The 14,651-nt window shown below is 46.8% G+C and overlaps 1 long non-coding RNA gene across 1 annotated transcript in view; it reads right to left on the bottom strand.

Annotated features, from left to right (window-relative positions):
* Positions 1 to 12,836: 12,836 nt before the first annotated feature.
* The window catches only part of LOC122428682, a 2,735-nt gene continuing 920 nt past the window's right edge, over positions 12,837 to 14,651 (bottom strand). Inside the window, exons 2-3 of the long non-coding RNA XR_006265787.1 lie at positions 14,561 to 14,651; positions 12,837 to 12,926 (exon numbers count right to left, since the gene is read on the bottom strand). The exon at positions 14,561 to 14,651 is cut by the window's right edge and continues 67 nt beyond it. This is a non-coding gene — a long non-coding RNA (uncharacterized LOC122428682). The remainder of the gene's footprint in view (positions 12,927 to 14,560) is intronic.

The raw sequence follows: 14,651 nt of genomic DNA, 5'->3' as shown, positions 1-14,651 counted from the left end.
AAGACGTGAAGGTTCTGGAGAAGGAAATGGCAACCCACTCCAGTATTCTTGCCTGGAGAATCCCATGGACGGAGGAGCCTGGTGGGCTACAGTCCACCCGGTCGCAAAGAATCAGATATGACTGAGTGACTTCACTTTCACTTTCACTTTCAACCCTCAGCTGAGACTTTCAGCTCTTGTGTTTGCTATTGATTGTTTTCTTGAGTTCTCAAAGACCTGTGACCATATTTTTTTTTTTAAGTTGCCTGTTTTCTAATTGCATCACTTTACACACTGTTGTCTAATAATATGTGGTATTTAGAATGCCTTCTTAATTATTTTGAGCAGCCATTACCTGTATTTTCTTAGCACCTCCTTGGTTTTCTTACGTGAACTCATCTGACAGGGAAATGCAGCTTTTTGTTTGCCCTCTGCATACTGGACCATCTGAGTCAGTGTTCTAACTAATCCCTGATGGTCTCTGAGCTACTGTTCTACAGGAGACTCTTGGTGTCACCTTTGTTATCTTAAAAGCTGGTCCCTTCGCTGAGGCTCTTAATTTTTTGAAAACTTGATTCTATTTCAGCTGAAAATTGGCAAGGCTGTTAAAAAAATTGAGGGAAGCCATTTAAGAAATTGAAAAGTAATCGCAAACAACTTTGGGTAGTTGTGACTTTCAGTTCTGTATCAGTTGAATTTTTGTGCTCTTTTCCCTGTGTACCTGGTGGTTCTATTTTTCTCCAATAAAACTTTTTATTTAAAAAAAAAAAAAAGTGAAGGTTCGATCCCTGGGTCTGTAAGATCCCCAGGAGGAGGGCATGGCAACCCACTCCAGTATTCTTGCCTGAAGAATCCCATGGACAGAGGAGCCTGGCGGGCTGCAGTCCATCGGGTCATCTGAGTACGTCTATATCTAGCTATCCCCTGTTGGCTTGCTTCTTTGGAGAACCCTGGCTGATGCCCATCCCAGTGGAGTCCCTTCCAACCATTCGGCGTCCCTCTACAACCTGGCGACTCAGAGTGGGGCCGGCCAGCCAGCGGCAACATCACCACGTGGTGTCAGAAATGCAGGGTCTCGGGTGGCGGGAGGGGCCAATCCCAGACACGCTGAACCCGAAAATCCAGCACAGTAAAAGCTTCAGGTGATCCATGTGCACACAGTGTCTAGGAAACATCAGCCCTCTGGGAAAATGCATCACCTGGGAGCAATGACAATATGTAAAGTAACTTCTTAGTAAAAGAATTTGCTTAACCGAGTCTCTCTTCCCTGAGGACAGATGTAGGGAGGAGGGTGAAAAAGGGTTCAAAAGAGGACTTAGGAAGCCAGGACATTTTCCCCCACCGTGACAAGCCATCAGTTACAGAAACAAAAAAACCAAGGAAGTATCAATATGCAAACTAACCAGCCCAACCAACACAAAGTCAAGGTCAGAGAGGCAGGGCCAGGCAAATCTGGCCTCATCACAGCCTCCCCTTTGTAATGTGCTTGATTGCATTTTATTCTCTGTGTTTTCACTGAAATGGCAGTTTGTGGAGAAACCCTCGAATTTGGCTGTGAACAGGCTCCCAGCAGCAAGAACACTTCTGCAGAATTGGGAGGAGGGAAGGGACTGTGGAGCGTTTCGGAAACTTCAAGGCAAGGGGACAACCGAAGGGGGATAAAAAAGACCTCCTCCAAATGAGGGGCAAGAGCTGAGCATTAAAAACGATGAGCAGGACAGAAACAGAATCCTGGACCTAGAGGATCTCAGTGCTTGCCAAGGGGGAAGGGGTTGGGAGAGGGATGGAGCGGAGGTTGGGATTAGCAGGTGTAAGCTTTTACATAATAGAATGGATAAGCAACAAGGTCTTTCTGTAGAGCATAGAGAACTATATTCAATATCCTATGATAAACCATAAGGAAACAATTTTTTAAAGAATGCGTGTTTGTATACATGTGTATAACCAAGCCACTTTGCAGTACCGCAGAAATTACAACCTTGCAAATCAACTGTACTTCAAACCAGTAAATAAAACTGTTACCAGCGATGCACCCTCAGGTCTCCAAATAAAAACCAACTTGGTTTTTTTTCACCTCCACCTGTGTCAGCCTGATTTTTTTTTTTTTTTCCTGGCCATGAATCATGTGGGATCTTAGTTCCCCAACCAGGGCCTGAACCCACGCCCCTTGTAGTGGAAGCCCAGAGTCTTAACCACTGGACCTCCAGGGAAGTCCCCCCAGCCTGATCTTTAATTGGTCTACTGGATAAGATGTTAGGGAAAAACCCGAGTGAATTTTTGGCCAACCCAGCACATGGGAAAGAACAAAGGCACTTCTTGAAACAAATTACACCAACTGTATAGTGGTGGGGCTCTGGGTGATTTACCAGATGGAAGCTTATTGAGAGTTTCTCTTCACTTACCGACAATGTGAGGGTGGGGTGGGATGGTGCTGGGGGTGGGGGTGGGGGTGAGGTCAGCAGGGCCTTTCCCACGCCTCCAGGACCTGGGCAACGTGCAATAGACAGAGCACGCAGGAGCCCGTGTCTGCAGCTCTACCCGCCTCCGACCACGCGCTTCTTCTCCATCCTGCAGAAGTCTCCCTGAAGGGCACGGAGAGGCGCTTGGAGCTTGGCCATGCAGCCTCAGCACAACAGTCACCAGGGCCTCACGGGATGGCAGACCGGTGCCGTGGGGCCCCAGAAATCAACCTCTGCCCTCAGAAGAAGATGTCTCCATCCACATGACGGTGATGCCCTCCCGCCCCGCCCCCCTACACACACACACACACACACACACACACTGCCTAGAGAGGCAGCAGTTAAAGCCAGAGCCTGGTGGTTAAAAGCAGAGACTCTGCCCTAAGACGGATCCTGCCGCTGCTCCTTGCCAGCTCTGTGACCTTGGGCAAGTTACCTAATGTCTCTGTGCTTAGTTGCCCTTGTATTCGTCATCCTGGGCTGCCATTAACAGAGTAGTATAGAGGAGGTAACTGACACATTTACTTTCACTTAAAATAGATGAAAGAAATTCATTTTCTTCCAGTTCTGGAGACTAGAAGTTCAAGGTGGTGGCCGGGTTGGTTTCTGATGAGAACTGTCTCGCTGAGCGAACTGTCTCACAGACAGCTATCTTCTCACTGTGACTTCTCCCGAGAGAGATCTCTGACGTCTCTTCCTCTTTTTTTTTTTTTTTTGGCCACACTGTGTGGCTTGTGGGATCTTAGTTCCCTGATCAGGGATTGAACCCGAGGTCCCTGCACTGGGAGTGCGGAGTCTTAACCACTGGACTACCAGGGAAGCCCCTTTTCCTCTTCTTAGAGGACAGCAGCCCCAGTGGACTAGCCCGCACCTTTATGGTTTCATTTACCTTAATTACCTCCCATGGGCTTCCCTGGCGGCTCAGATGGTAAAGAATCCACCTGCAGTGCGGGAGGCCTGGGTTCAATCCCTGGGTTGGGAAGATCCTCTGGAGGAGGGCATGACAACCCACTCCAGTATTCTTGCCTGGAGAATCCCATTGACAGAGGAGCCTGGTGGGCTACAGTCCATAGGGTCACAAAGAGTCCATAGGGGTCCAAAGAGTCGGACACAAATGAGTGACTGAGTACCTGATTCAACCAGCATTTAAAACTGCCTCCTCTGTGCTGTGTTCCATCTGGGGTTGAAGGCGCTTCCCCAGTCTTCCAAGGTGCACAGTGAAAGAGGCAAAGGGGTCCAGCAAGAATTGAATACTGCCTGCCAGGCTGGAAGGACAGTGCTGGTGATCAGTGGTAAAGAATCTGACTGCCAATGCAGGAGATGCAGGTTCAATCCCTGGATCCAGCAGATCCCCTGGAGAAGGAAATGGCAACCCACTCCAGTGTTCTGGCTTGGGAAATCCCATGGAGAGAGGAGCCTGGTAGGCTACAGTCCATGAGGTCACAAAGAGTCAGACATGATTTAGGGACTAAACAACGAGCCTGTGGCAGGAGCCAGCATCCGGCTTCCACACTGGAACCCAAGAATTTCTGTTCGGGGGCTGCTGCAAAGTCACAACAGTGGTGCCTCCAATGTGGTTTTAGAGTCGAGCTTCCTAAGCGTGCACTGTATTTGTGCTGTATTCATTACTGGGGCTGCCCTAACTGGCCACCGCAGACCGGCTGGCTGACACAATGGAAACGGATTCTCTCTGCTGCTCGGGAGGCTGGAAGGCTGAGGTCGAGGTGTGGGCAGGACTGCGGGCCTGAGACCTCTCTTTTTGGCCTGCAGGGGGCTGCCTTCTCACCGTGTGCTCACGTGGTCCTTCTTGCGTGTGTAAGCGTCCCTGGTGCCTCATACTCTGTCCTAATCTCCTCTTCTTATAAGGACACCCGTCCTATGGGATTAGGGCCCACACTAAGGAGCCCCTTTTAGTGGAATCATCTCTTTAAAGGCCCCGTCTCCAGAGTCACAATGAGGTCCTGAGTGTTAGGGCTTCAACACGGGCAGGTGGTGGGACGGGGGCATTGTGTGTGGGGGGGGGGGGGGCTTTGCACAATTCAGTCCATGGCAATTACCAGCTTCACACCACCTCTTCTAAAAGGTGAAGAATAAACACAACAGCTGGGGATTCAAAATCATCATCCAACACCCTTTGCCCATCGTGTTTGGGTGAGTCTTCTTATCTGAGTCACCCTTTGTGGGATTGAATTGAATTCTTTAGTTCGTTCCAAGGGTCACTGAAAAGGTGTCTCCTACCCTCTGAAGCCTTTCCTTTCTTCCTTTTGAAAAGAAAGGAGAAAATGTGTTATGGAGACGTCCAAAAGTGTTTCTTTGAAAAGCCTGAGAGTGAAGGACAATCATGATTTTACAACTTTAGAATAAAAAATGTGTAGGAGCCACAGGGAGGGTGAGGGAGCCCCAGGCAGGAGGCAGAGATGTCTGGGCTTGGAAAAAGTCCCCTTTTCTCACAGGGTTCTGAATATGCCAAATTATTCCGTGTCTGTGACTCAGTTCTGTCTATAGAGTCCTTTCCATAGCTGCATTATTCATTCCTTTCAGCATTTACATTATTATCTTTTTCTTTCTAAAACAAGTGTTGCTTTGATCACCTCAAAACTTGTGGTATGTAGGAAGGAACATTCCAGGCTCTCGGAATACCTGTTATTGCAAATGATTTTCCCAAATATCTTCCCCCATATATTTCTTTATTACATCTATATTATTTCTTTGGACAGCTGATGGAATGTAAAATGTTCACAACTATTTTTCCCCTAGTCACCACTCTAAGATAATTCCCGATTGGAAATAAAGAGCTTAGACATTATTGTTGTTTCTTCACTGTGAATGATTTTATTTTTATTTTTAATTGGAGGATAACTGCTTTACAATGTTGTGCTGGTCTCTGTTGTACAACAACATGAATCCGCTATAAATATACATATGTTCCCCTCCCTCAGGGGCCTCCCTCCCACCCCACTCCTGTAAGTAATTTCTCATAGCCATCTAATAAAACAAAATAATCCCTCCTGGTCAAAAAAAAAAAAAAAAACAGGAATAATTGTTTCATGTAATAAACACCGGTTTTTATCCCAAAGAGAAAATGTATACAAAACAGCAAAATATATAAGCATAAAACAGTATGCTTACCTGGATGGTACTTGGATGCGATCTCAAAAACAACAGAATGATCTCTGTTCATCTCCAAGGCAAACCATTCAATATCACAGCAATCCAAGTCTATGCCCCAACCAGTGATGCTGAAGAAGGTGAAGTTTAACATTTCTATGAAGACCTACAAGACCTTTTAGAACTAACACCCAAAAAAGATGTCCTTTTCATTATAGGGGGCTGGAATGCAAAATTAGCAAGTCAAGAGCTACCTAGAAAACAGGCAAATTTGGCCTTGGAGTACAGAACCAAGTAGGTCAAAGGCTAATAGAGTTTGGCCAAGAGAATGCACTGGTCATAGCAAACACCCTCTTCCAACAACTCTAGGTGTGATGACTCACCTAGAGCCAGACATCCTGGAATTCAAAGTCAAGTGGGCCTTAGGAAGCATCACTACAAACAAAGCTAGTGGCGGTGATGGAATTCCAGCTGAGCTATTTCAAATCCCAAAAGACGATGCTGTGAAAGTGCTGCACTCAGTATGCCAGCAAATCGGGAAAACTCACCAGTGGTCACGGGACTGGAAAAGGTCAGTTTTCATTCCAACTCCAAAGAAAGGCAATGCCAAAGAATGTTCAAACTTCCGCCCAGTTGCACTCATCTCACATGCTAGCAAAGTAATGCTCAAAACTCTCCAAGCCAGGCTTCAACAGTACATGAACCGTGAACTCCCAGATGTTTAAGCTGGATTTAGAAAAGACAGAGGAACCAGAGATCAAATTGCCAAGATCAAAAGCAAGAGAGTTCCAGAAAAACATCTATTTTGCTTTTTGACTACGCCAAAGCTTTTGACTGTGTGGATCACAACAAACTGTGGAAAATTCTTCAAGAGATGGGACTACCAGACCACCTGACCTGCCTCCTGAGAAATCTGTATGCAGGTCAAGAAGCAACAGTTAGAACTGGACATGGAACAACAGTTCAGTTCAGTCGCTCAGTCATGTCCGACTCTTTGCGACCCCATGGACTGCAGCACACCAGGCCTCCCTGTCCATCACCAGCTCCTGGAGTTTACTCAAACTCATGTCCACTGAGTCAGTGATGCCATCCAACCATCTCATCCTCTGTCATCCCCTTCTTCTCCCACCTTCAATCTTTTCCAGCCTCAGAATCTTTTCAAATGAGTCAGTTCTTCGTCATCAAGTGGGCAGAGTGTTGGAGCTTCAGCTTCAGCATCAGTCCTTCCAATGAATATTCAGGACTGATTTCCTTTACCTTTGACTGGTTTGATCTCCTTGCAGACAAAGGGACTCTCAAGAGTCTTCTCCAACACCACAATTCAAAAGCAACAATTCCTCGGTGCTCAGCTTTCTTTATAGTCCAGCTCTCCTATCCATACCTGACCACTGCAAAAACCATAGCTTTGACTAGATGAAACTTTGTTGGCAAAGTAATGACTCTGCTTTTTAACAAGCTGCCTAGGTTGGTCATAACTTTTCTTCCAAGGAGCAAACGTCTTTTAATTTCATGGCTGCAATCACCATCTGCAGTGATTTTGGAGCCCAGAAAAATGAAGTTTGCCACTGTTTCCACTGTTTCCCCATCTATTTGCCATGAAGTAATGGGACCAGATGCCATGATCTTAGTTTTCTGAATGTTGAGCTTTAAGCCAATTTTTTCACTCTCCTCTTTCACTTTCATCAAGAGGCTCTTTAGTTCTTCTTCACTTTCTGCCATAAGGGTGGTGTCATCTGCATATCTGAGGTTATTGATATTTCTCCCGGCAACCTAGATTCCAGCTTGCACTTCATCCAGTCCAGCATTTTGAATAATGTACTCTGCATATAAGTTAAATAAGTAGGATGACAGTATACAGCCTTGACATACTTCTTTTCTGATTTGGAACCAGTAACTAAAAATCTTTAAAAAAGAAAAGGAAAAAGATTCTAAACAATATACCGACTTTAGGACTTCCTTGGCAGTCCAAGGGTTAGGACTCCATGCTTCCACCGCAAGGGTCACTGGGTCCATCCTTAGCTGGGGAACTAAGATCCCACATGCCACGTGTCATGGCCAAAAATGAAAAAAAAAGGTAAAATACACTTAACTTGGGACACAGAAAGGAGACAGAGAGGAGCTAAGCGTCACGGGGCATCTTCCAGGGGAGGCAGGAGCTGTGTTAGGGATTAGCCTGCAGGGAGAGTCCTGGGGATCAGGAAGGAACCTCTGGGGAGGAGACAGCCTGGATGGGCATGGGGGGGGGGGGGCGCGATCTTGCTGCTGTGGAGTCTCAAGGAAGGGGCCCAGGCCACCGGGGGGGAGCTCAGAGCCGGGCTGGCCCCTCAGGACAAAGCGGGGTGCGGGGGGATGGATCTTGTGGAGGCCACTTTCTGGAGTGAAGTCAGCTTCTGAAGAGGGCTCATAGCTGTGAGCTGTCAGTGGACAACTTTCCAGCCACTGGTGGAGAAAATTCTCCATCCTGAAGGGAACTCAGAGTCTACCTGAGCTCCTGCTCACCTGGAGAAGCCACTAACGTCTCAGTGAAGGGAGCGCCTGTGTGGCCCAAAGAGCTCCCCAAGTCCTGTCTGCTCCCTTCCTGCCCTGGGCTTCCACAATCTTACCTCTCAAAGGAGGGGTTCCTCTTGATGTGGGAAAGGAGCAACCCTCTCACTGAATCGGCCCGTGAGTGGGTAGCCATACCCTTCTCCAGGGGATCTTCCTGACCCAGGGGTGGAGCCCACGTCTCCTACGGATTCTTTACGCTGAGTCAGCAGCGAAGCCCTCAGTCCCTTCTTGTTGTGTTGTTTTTGCTTAATCATGTGAAACACGCTGATTGAGTCTCTGCCTGGTGGTTCCACAATGAACTTTCAAGAGGGTTAAATTTTCTGTTTGTCTGTTGTACTTTGCATTACTGGATTTTGGTTGCGAGTGTGTCTCCAGCAGAAATCTTTGGCAGCTTAGGTTTGAAGTTGCATTCTTCTAGTTTCATGTGTTTCTCTCAGGGACTCGAGAGAGATTCACCTAGAACCACTTTTTTATGCTGACATCTGGAAGTTGTTCTTGTTCTTGTCCTTGTCTCGTTGCTAAATTGGGTCCGACTCTTTTTAGACCCCATGGATTGTATAGCCCACCAAGCTCCTCTGTCTATGGGACTTCCCAGGCAAGAACACTGGAGTGGGTTGCCCTTTCCTCCTCCCTCAGTGTTTTAAAATGTCAAGACTTTGTTGCCAATATTCAAAAAATTGAGAGAATTTTTCAAAATTTAGGTTTCTGGATTTTTTTTTTTTTTTTAAGCAGATCTGTCCAGACTCAGCCTAAATCCCTTCAAGGCCACAGTCATTGGACATGTTACAAGCCCCTCGATGTGCCAAGATTCTCACCAGGCCTCCAGCCCCTGGGAGCCCGTGCTTGAGCAACTGCTAGATTTTGAAACATATTCATTTATTTGAACATGACTCCTACGTTAACTCTCTTTTGTTTTTAATGTCAATGAATCAGCTAACCTTTTATGAAAACTGAAGTGAACAAATTTCTCAATTACACATTCTTTGGAAGCAGTAAATATGAATTTGAAAATGAAGAGGAAAGAAAACAAGCCCAGGGAGGCATACTTTGTCCAGAGCAATCCCCCAGCAAATGGTATTAGTGGGTATGAGTAACACTTCCGTTCTTAAAAAACCAACATCAGTGACAACTCATGACATGTTACAGAGTAATTGCATATTTGTTGTGGATCAAAACCCTTAGTATGAACCAAGAGTAAGACATGACATTTAAAAATCACTCTTTTACTAGAGAGCACTCTATCTGCAAAGTCAAGCTACTCAAGGTAAGTGGCAAGTTGGCGTTCTGACGTGTTCCCTGGTGATTTGTGTTGAGATGTGACTTAGTCCCAATCTTAGTCACCTTAACCCAATACATGAGCTACCACTGGTACAAAATCTTCAGCATTATCTGTTTCCACTGTGAGGAGACCTACTAGGAAAACAGTATCACTAGCAGAGAGGACAGATGTTCTTGGTGGCCTTCACTCTTTCCTCCTTGATATTGGAACACAGATGTTGCTCAGAGGGAATGCAGCCAACCCTGGCACATCCCTAGGGGTTAGATCACAATCGAGCTCAACATGGCAAGGATATCAAGATGGACTTCCAGCTTGAATTGCAAATACACCGGCCAAGTTTCCTAGTCTCTTTACTGACACATAAGGAAAACTGCTGGCCTGATTTTGAAAAAGATAATGTGTTTCCTGATGAAAAGAGACAAATGCAGGAAGACAGCCCACTGGCGCCTCTCTTCTCCTTTCTTTCGGATCTGCGGCAGCCACATTGTGACCATGAGGTGACTGTTACACAGATGAAAAGCCAACCAGAGTGAAATAAAAATAAGAGTCTGAATACTGGAGAAGGCGATGGAAACCCACTCCAGTACTCTTGCCTGGAAAATCCCATGGGCGGAGGAGCCTGGTGGGCTACAGTCCATGGGGTCGCTAGGAGCTGGACACGACTGAGTGACTTCACTTTCACTTTTCACTTTCATGCATTGGAGAAGGAAATGGCAACCCACTCCAGTATTCTTGCCTGGAGAATCCCAGGGATGGGGGAGACTGGTGGGCTGCCGTCTGTAGGGCCGCAGAGAGTCGGACACAACTGAAACAACTTAGCAGCAGCAGCAGCAGCTGAATATTGAATGACATGGATGATCATCTGAGCCATCTCTGTACATGTACATGCTTGCCTCTGTCCAGCCTTTTTATGCTGAGACAGAGGTATATTATCTAGCTTATTAAATTTATATTTTTATTATGCTTCTTATTATTCATTTAGATTGTCTATTATGAGCAGCTAAGAATATTCCTAATTGATGAAGAATTTTGGAGAGCAATATGCATTTAATATCACGAAAAATAAGATAATTCCCTATAACTTAGAAAAAGATTTTGCCTGGGTTAACAATCTTGTGTTAATAATGAACTTTGTTCTGTCTCAGGCACCTTTTCAACCCAAATCCTACTGACCACATACTTCCTGGTTTCTCTGAAGTATGTCAGAGTCTCAGGACTTAATGCTTACTTAGGAACCACATTGAGGACTTCCCTCCACTCATTTTTAACTTAATGATTGAACAGGCCACTATTTTGGAACATTCTATCACACAGTAGCGCAGAAAGCACAGTCCATAATGCCAGAGCACGGACCAAGGCTTCACCATTTGTAGTTTCTCAGAATCCGCGTCTCCCTTTTATTCCTTTTCCTACCATCGTTTCTCACCTCCCCTTAACTCCATCATGTTCCCAACACCCCCCGAACCTGCTTCCCTGAAGGCCACCAAGGCCCTGCCAGTCAATCTCAAGGTCTTCACTCCTCCCCACTCCCGGGTCTACATTAAGCGCTCATCGTGGGGTCCACTGAAGTCCAGCCTCGTTCCTGGAACCTGCCCCTTCGCCTCCTGGCCTCAGAGTGCTGGTCCCTGCTCAGGGCTTTGGACACTCCTCTTCATCAGACGCGACCAAACCCAGCAGCAGACCCCCGGTCACCTCTCCCTGGCTGGACGGCTTTGCATGAGTCATCTAAGCACTCTCAGCTTTAACGCGATTAGCCAGTGAAACAGCTGCTCCAAGTCTCCAGAAGAGGCAAATCTGGGGGCAACTGCCCAGCCCACATCCCCTCCTCTGAGACCCGCTCCCACCATTGGCTTTGACAACCATGTGAGTGCTACATGACCCTAGTGAACAGATCACTGGACTGATGGGGACTGCCCAAGGACAGCAACACGTTGGCTGCTCAGTGACCAAATGTGAATTTTTTTTCCCTAGAAACCCGAGCAAAGAGGCCCAGAGAACATGGTTTCACGGTGGGAGCAGGAGTTGAAAAGTGCGGATGCCGGGCTGGACAGCCATCCTTCCCAGGAGCACAGCAATGAGCGATCAGACACCTGCAGCCGCTGAGATGAGGCGCAGGAGCAGATGGACAGACGGGACAGGCCGCCTGCGGGACGGGTCTCGTCCCAACGCCCCCGTCTTCCCGAGTTCCCTGGATCCAGCTGTTTTTGGGTTCTAGGAGATATTCTTGAGTAGAGTCCACCCCCTTATCGTTTGTACTAACTCGCTTCTATTTGATCCTTTCAACTATAAAGCCTTGACCAGCAGAGAGTCCCATGTAGGCATGATGAAGACAGATAGCTAGGATACCTATTTTCAATTCAGCAAAAGGTCTGCCGCCCTTGTGAAGCTTCTTCAGCGTTGCATCGGCTCCCGGAAGAACCCATAAAGCACTTTCTGAGTGGTCATCATGGGTTCAGCCTTGATGGGCCTGGTTGGGCTTGCTAAAGTGGAGAAGGGGAATGACTACAGCCACAAAAAGCCCATCACGCAGATGGAGGCAAAGTGTAGGGGAAGGGTGGAGTCACGGGACAGACTGAGAAGAGTTGTCATTTTGGACACACATTTCCTCTCCTTCGAGAACTCGGAACTCTTTCTTAAAGAGAACGCATCCCATCTGACTGCAGGAGAGCGCATTCTTACACACCACCCTGCAGCAGGTGGGTGGGCACAGGGACCCCTCGGTGGCCAATCCCTGCCCACTGTATTCTCCGCGTCACTGTGATTGGCTGAGAGGTGGGCTTCTCAGCCGTGTAACCCGGCTGGACCAATCAGAATCTCCCCTCCGGTTTTGCTAAGGGAACACTTGGGGGAATGATATTTTTCTCTAGATCATAAGCCATGAAGAGTGCAAAATGAGAGCTGTTAGGGGCAATCTTAGCCTCCGTGTGGAGAGCTCTGGACAAAGAACGTGTCCCAGAGGAAGAGACGGGATCACAGAGAAGGAGACGGTTAGGGAGTCTAGATGACATCAACTGGACTCCTGAATCCAGCTATACCCGAAGCCGTTCCCAACCCTTGCTCAGTTATAAGGAAACAATATATCTCCTTTTCTTTTCTTATACTGGCTTGATTTAAATGTATATTACTTGCAAAACAAAAACAAACATACTGACAATGAAAGGTAAGGAAGCGAGGTGGAAGTAGGCTTGGACAGGATGAGTGGTCTTTGAGGAAAGCCTTCAGGGAAGTTTGCCTTGTGGTGGTAAGTAGGTTCTCCCGAGTTGTCGGTAAGAGATGCTGTAACCCAGCTTCAGTCTGAATCTTCCGTTGATGGGCTGAAGGGTTCTGCGCCCATCCTTTCCTTTAACTGTGAGAAGTGAAAGTCACTCAGTCTCATCCGACTCTTTGTGACCCCATGGACTGTAGCCTGCCAGGCTCCTCTGTCCATGGAATTCTTCAGGCAAAGAATACTGGAGTGGGTAGCTGTTCTCTTCCGCAGGGGATCTTGCCAACCCAGGAATCTCCTGCATTGCAGTTTGAAGTGAAATGTTGTTTCTTCCCATCAAATGTGATACCTTTAGACAAAAGAGGCTGTTAGTCTTGGAGAGGGCCGCTTCCATTACCCTCAGAATATGTTCTCTTCCCGCTTTCTTCTGCGGGCTCTGCCCCTGTCCCTGAGTTCCTAGATGCAAACTAGAGTGCCAGGCGTGGAGCAGTAACATCCGGGATTATTTCAACAGCACAGTTCAGTATAACTGACCACCCTCCAGAGCTTGCACCTTTGCTAAAGCAAGCAGCACATCCGAACAGAAAAAGTGCAAAGAGAGCTAAGAAAGCATTAGAGAACTTGATTCCAGTGATTTTTTTAAAAACTGGGCTGGAGGGACTTCCCTGGTGGTCCAGGGGTTACAAAATCCATCTCCCAATGCATGGGACGTGGGTTTGATCCCCGGTCCGGGAAATAAGACCCCACCTGCCAGAGGCAGCTAAGCCCATGCACTGCAAAGCACAGCCAAAATAAATAAAGTTCAAAAATAATAATAAAATAAATAATAAAAATAAAAATAATTTTAAATAATAAATAATATCATAAAATAATAATATAGTATAAATAATAAATAATAATAAAATAATTTTAAATAATAAATAATATTATAAAGTAATAATATAATGTATATTATAGTATTAATAATTAATAATAAAAATAAAACTGGGCTGGAGAAAAGAGCGTGTGTCCACGAGTAGAAGACCGAGAGTAAAGGGGGAAGATGGTGCAGAGAGCAGGGAAGCAGGAGGAGAAACGGGAGGAGGAGGCAGCACAAGCAGGAAGAGGAAGCTAAGAAGCACGTGGAGAGATGAGGAGGAAAGAATACAAACCTCCTCTGGGGCCTCCATAGACAGGGACAGCCACATCATTTATGGGGCCCAGTACCCACGCCAGTATTCTTGCCTGAAGAACCCCGGGACAGAGAAGCCTGGCAGGCTACAGTCCGTGGGCTCACAAAGAGTTGGACATGACTGAGGCAACTTAGCACGCACGTGCAAAGCCCAAGTGCGGAGCTGCAAGCAGGTATGGTCGGGATGCGGGGGGGGCGTTCCTGGAGAAAGAGAACGAGCCATGGCTTTCTTGACATCAGAGAAGCCATTTTGACCTAAGCCATTTTGTGATCTAAGCCGGCCCAGTGCTTGCCCTTGAACAGGTCTCAGCAATCAAGGATCTTATGGGAAGTGAGGGAGTGAGGGAAGGACAAGCTGTCAGGAAACAACAGTTGAGCAATAACACAGAGTTCTAGTTCCTCTTCAGGTGAGACAGATAAGTAAATAGAGATCTGCAATGATATGATACCTGTCCTTGCATTCTATAGGAACTAAGCCCTCCTCTCAATGGGAGGAAAGAAGGATGATGTTGACCCTCCTTGCTTCATTCAACTAAAGGACTCTCTGTCACCCTTTAACCAAATGCTATGCTAAATTTTCCTCTGCCCAACCTCCTTCATGAATATGCACATACCCTTTTGCTTAAAACTTCCCCAGTGTTGCTGTTTGGGGAGACCCTACTTTGGGGAAGATCCCAGGTATTATTCTTACCTGCTGCAAGTAATAAATCCTTCCTTCCCCTATCTTTGACTTGGTTGTGCCCATTGGCTCAACACCCACCAACAAGCGAACCCAGTTTTCAGGTAACAGAGTCCCCTTGTTCAGAGCTTACTAAGAGTTTCACGACGGTGACATCCTGGGTCCTGTGACTGTGCGGTTGCTTGCCATGAGGCTGGCGCTGTCTGCAGAGCAAGAACTAGATC

This window comes from Cervus canadensis, chromosome 27 (genome assembly GCF_019320065.1).
Source record: "Cervus canadensis isolate Bull #8, Minnesota chromosome 27, ASM1932006v1, whole genome shotgun sequence".
Classification (NCBI taxonomy): Eukaryota; Metazoa; Chordata; class Mammalia; order Artiodactyla; family Cervidae; genus Cervus; species Cervus canadensis.
Note: the sequence above shows the minus strand (reverse complement) of the source record. Positions and strands in the feature narration are given on the sequence as shown.